Raw genomic sequence first — 5,629 nt, 5'->3', positions numbered from 1 at the left:
GGGGTGCTGGGTAGCCAAGGGTGGCTGTGGGAGGACACCCTGCCTGGGACCACTGCCTGGGACACAAGGGAGTGATGACCTTGGGCTGCGGGGATCCTGGCAGCTACAGTGTACAGTGTCATTCGTCAGAGATTTTTCATTCTCCGCAGAGGGGAAGATTCACCTAGTTTACCTGGGGGAGGGGTAAAAAACAGAAAACTTTAGTAGGCTTGACCTGTAATGTCTTAGTCTGGGACTGCATGGAAATGTGGGTTTAGTTTTTCAGGACAGTTCTGAGAGCCAAGTTCCCACTGGCGTGAATCATGAGCGGGACCTTAGAGCCAGATAACAGCAGGAAACAACAAAATATTTGCCAGGGTCCAGTGTTACCTACACAGCTGCAGAGATTGAGTGTAAATACAGGTGTTTAATGTGGTGCATGCTTTTGTGTGAGAACAAGTGGGTTTCACTTAAGAAAAGCGTTCTGTGAGATCTATCTCTTCCTGGATGTTTATAAAGATAGCCTCATAATGTCCTTATTTTATAAACTGCTTACTTTAGCAATTGGGGTTATTTGCTATCATTCAGTCAACACTGGAATTTCTCTCTAATTCCAGACCAACAGGCAAAGGCGACTTTATAAACATTATGGTATTTCTCTACTTTGAGGCATGATGTTGTCACAATTACTGCTATGTGAAGGTAGCTGGTAAGAGGAATAAGAATAGGTACATGTATTTTTTTAATTCTTCATGTGTCACGACACTTTGATCTTTTTTTTTTTAATTACAATGAAGCATCCCAACCTCAGTCAGGGTTGTACTGCTTCCACCAAGGAAGATTTCATGAAGACGTTGCTTTTTTGAGGGACAAATGCATAACAATTTCTAATCAGCTTCTTAATAAGTGTATTCACAGACTCAACAAGAGACTGTGTTTCTGACTACATAAATGCTTGACAGTAGTCCCATGATCAAATACCTGTGCGTACCTGCCGTGGTTTAGTACCAGACAGGAATAAACACCACACATCTGATTGCTTGCCCCCAGGTGGGATGGGGAGAGAAGCAGAAAGAAAGCCTCATGGGTTGAGATAAACAGAGTTTAACAGGACACCAAAGGGAAAGGACGTAACAATAATAATAATACTGATAAGGGAATATACAAAAAGAAGTGATGCACAACCCAGCAATTGCTCACCACCAGGTGATCAATAGCCTGTAATTGAGCAGTGATCACTCTCCGGCCAATTCCCTTCAGCTTACATAGTGAGCATGCGACTTTATGGCAAGAAATACCCCTTTGGTCATTTTGGGTCAGCTGTCCTGGCTCTGCCTCCTACCAGCTTCTTGCAGACAATGAACTGGGAGGACAGGGGCAGTATGAGAAACTGAAAACATCCTTGGCAGCAACTAAAACATCAGTGTTACCAACATTCTGCTCAGCACAAATCCAAAACACAGTGCCATACTAGCTACTATGCAGAAAATCAACTCTATCCCAGCCGAAACCAGCACAGCACATGGAAACTGTCTACTCCTGCTCAGACATGAGTTGTTGCAGTGCTTCTCGGTCATTGCTTCTCAGCCACACCATGCTTTGCTGATGAACTCAGCAAGGTATCTGTTAGGGCATTTTTAGCAAGGTGAATACTTTTTCGGGTAGAGCAAGATGCTTGGGATGGTGACACATGCTTTGGTGAGATGTTTTGTAATTATCTAGTGTGCTATGATGATTTTTCATTTTTGTAAAACACTGCTCTGGAGGTCAAAGTGCTCCCTCATTATGCTATCCATTCAGCTTGGATAACGAGTATGTAAGCTTCCTGGTCAGTCATCCTGGCCTTAACTAATACCTTCTGCATGAGGAATGGCAGATGATTTTGTTGTACATTCATGTTTATGCGTGTGCCTCAGTTTGGAGTGTCCTGTGATACCATTCCATGGTAAGTTTCCGATGTCAGTGAAGGTGAAGTAAACTCTCCCTTCCTTGTTGCTGGTACCTATCTTATGCTTTAATGCACTGCGTACTAGGGTCTTTGTGCAGATACATTGAGGGCTTCCTCAGACTTAAGGCTGATCTGCAAAGCTTTCTACAAAATTCAAAATATGCCTAAAATTCAGTACCTGCAGTTATAACAGAAATTCAGCTGGTGATGGAGTTGCCAACTCACCTGGGTGTTTTACTGCTAGTATGGGGGAAATCCTCACATAGAAGTGGAGGGTTCTGTGGTGGGGAGTGACCTCAGTTGCTCTTGGCATAGACCATGAGTCCCAGCGAACTCTGGGCTTGCTTGCCTCAGTGCTGGCCTGTCCACCAGAGAGGATTAGCCAAGGGGTGATACCAAAGGATTTGGGTCAATGCTCCCATTAAAGGAGATAGAGCCCTTCAATGCACTGAGCTGTGACACATTCCCCATTTGAGGAAAGTTACCTGATTTCTTAACTTTGATTACTCTCTGAAAATTGACACATGTGCACAAAGGGTGCTGGAGGGAGTGGTGTTTTTTTGAGCTAGGTATTTGTCCATGATGGTGAGAACGCTTTGCTGATTAAATGAGAAATAACTGCTTGAGTTACAAAGAGCTGTGTCTGCTTATATTAACAGTGAACGTGGCCCTGTTTTGTTAATGACTCTGCGGCCCTGAATGGCAGGTATTCAGTCTGGATGCTGATGTCCTCTCTAGATTTGGCAGTATTCTGGGCCTCCTTTTTAAGCACAGAAAAAAATGAGGTTCTGCTCTTACTCTCGGTTCTGACTAAGATGAATTTCTATGCTGATGTCTCCTATTTCCTAATTCAGGATCTAACTCAATCCATTATCAGCAAATACAATTTCCCGCAAATAATCAACTGACCAAAACAAGGTTGTATGTCCAAATACCAAACCCGATCAACTTCAATGGTTTTGCTATTTAGCTTGCTTCCTGGCACAGTATGGATAGATGAAATTCATTCTCCTGGCAGTTCACAGATTCCCTTGCTGACTGAAAACACAGGCATGAATATTAACAGAAGAGAAACCTTTCCGCAGCCAGGAACACAGCCATCAACAAGGAGACACAACCACTCACTACCATCTCACCTTTTGACTCTCACCATATTTTTACAGTCTTATAGTTGGATGGAAGCTGAAAATGGCTCTTTTTCAAGGCAGAAAAAGAGTCTGTGCCTTCCCAGTACCCAGACCTGCTGCATACCTGGCCACTGTCTTCCACTGCTTTTGCTTTTGAATCTCTAACCTGGATGAGGGACATAGTGGCCTAGTAGATCAGCTAAAAAGAAGTAGTTAAAAAGCACAGTGCAGGTCACTTCAAGAGAGAACATGCCCAGTCAGAAAGTCTTCCTGTGTCATGATATTTAAATGGATTTTTAGTGCAGAATGTTCATGTCTTTAAATAGAGATTGATTACTAAATAATAATAAACCCATTAAACCACCTGTTTTCTGCAATGGATGCCACTGAATAAGATGCTGCAGGATGTAGGAGGAAGCACTGAGCAGGCAGCAAGCAGTGATTTACTATGAAAAATAAATTTTATTTGCAGTTACCAGACACTGGCAAAATAAACATGAAGTCTGGTCTTTACAGGCCTCAGCAGAGATCTTCACCTCTGACTTTAATGTGGTTGAGATGCCCCTCACTGTTCTCCTTCTGGCCTTACAGGGTGTAATGGGCCTTATCACACTGGGACTTTGTGACCTTGATGCCAGGATTCATTTATTTCTTAGCACACCTTCACTGGAAATGCTACATGACTTTGTGCCTTTTTGCTTTCAGGCTATGTAACAAAGTGAGTCTGATTTGTGAAAACTCTCTCTGAGGATATCAGTAACACACTGGGTTTCCTGGATTGTCCTGAAAGTTAGGGATAAATCTGTTACATGAAGAATCACTGCATAAGGAAATGCAACAGCTGTGCTCGTCTGAGGACAACTCTGTCTCTGACTTTGGTCACTTTTGTGTAACAATTGGGATTTTAAAGCCTTCTACCAGTCTGACATGCATTTTATTGTAAATATTCATTATTTTATAGACACTAATTACTACTCTAGGCTATTCTCCCCTCCACAACACACTAGGTTATTTTTATTATTATCATCATCAGCATCAACTCTGAATATAAAAGGATTGTGACAGGTCTGGTTGTGAGGTATTCATAATGGAGAGGACTCTTTGGAAAGTGTGTTCAGAATAAAGAGGAGACAAAAAACAGGGTCCTGAGAGGAAAATTAACTTACAGGAGGACAGAAATTTAGGACTACTTCACTCAGAAGGATGATGTATGGAGGAGGGTAAACCCAAGAACAAGATTCAGGTATTGGTTCAGAAGAGAAATATGATGTAAACAGCATGTAATCCAGAGTCAGGACAAATTGTATTTGAGAGGGATTTGCTTATTTTACTCAATGGTCTTACATTGCCCCTAATCTGCAGCACATCCTAAGGGGCAGATCCTCTTTCATCCCATGGGAATACTGACACATGCTGATTTCCCAACATCCAGCCTTTTCTTCACAGGGACAAGTAACAAGCCTGAGGAATTTTGCAGAAGAGCCTATTGCAAATTTCTCAGCACAGAACCAACTGCACCCTAGTATGCATTAAGATCTTGAGGAGACAATGGCCAAGAGGGGCGTATGAGAGAAGTGGGGAATAATGAGATACCACGTCCAGCCTTCAGCTGGATCAAAGGAACACCCTCAGGTAAGGAAATGCAGAGGCTGGAAGTCCAAGTTCCTTCAGGCTCCAAGATGACTGAAAAGTGCTTATGTTTGTAGTAGACATCTCTGAGCCATGTCTACAATTTCTTGTAAATTTGTAACTGTGTACATTCCAAGAGACTAGGGACAGTATGAAAGTCATGCTAATATTTTTAGAAAGGTAAGTGAAATGACCTGAGTAATTTTAGGTCAATCTTGCATTGATTTGTGGCCAAAAGATGGAACAGTTAAAAGATTGAAGTAGAATTAATGTCAGTCAACAGGGCTTAAAAGAAAACAGGTCTTGTCAAATGTACTTAATTTAATTGCTTGAGGTCATAGGTTTGATTGAATAAAGTGTAATGGTTTTCTTGGGCTTCACTTTTTTGGACACATGCCAGCTCACAGTATTGCTTCCACAGCCTTGGCCATTGTCTGCTTTAGGATTTTGAGGAGATTTCAGGTGTTGTCCCTAGTTTGGTGGCCTTTACTTGCAGCTGACCAGCAGTCTTGCATGTAAGTCACAGGCACCGTCTCTGAGAACACCAGCTAGCTGAGTAGCCTTTTGGATGACAGCAATTCCCACTGTGTCTGCAGCATACATATATGCCGTAAGACAAACCATCGGGGAAGATGTCCGGCCTGGCTGAGCAGGGAGCTTTTGCTGGGACTCAGGGAAAAAAAGGAGAGTTTACCTTCCTGGAAGAAGGGGCAGGTAGCTCAAGAAGAGTACAGGGATCTCATGAGGTCATGCAGGGAGAAAATTAGAAAGACTGAAGCCCGGCTGGAACTTAATCTGGTCACTGTTGTGAAAAACAACAAAAAATGTTTCTACAAATACATTAGCAACAAAAAGAGTCAAAGGGAATCTGCATCTCTCATTGGATGTGGAGGGAAACATGGTGACAAAGGACGAGGAAACGGCTGAGTTACTGAATGCTGCCTTT

The sequence above is a fragment of the Eurypyga helias genome, unplaced genomic scaffold (assembly GCF_000690775.1).
Source record: "Eurypyga helias isolate BGI_N326 unplaced genomic scaffold, ASM69077v1 scaffold7830, whole genome shotgun sequence".
NCBI lineage: Eukaryota > Metazoa > Chordata > Aves > Eurypygiformes > Eurypygidae > Eurypyga > Eurypyga helias.
This window is presented reverse-complemented; position numbering follows the sequence as displayed.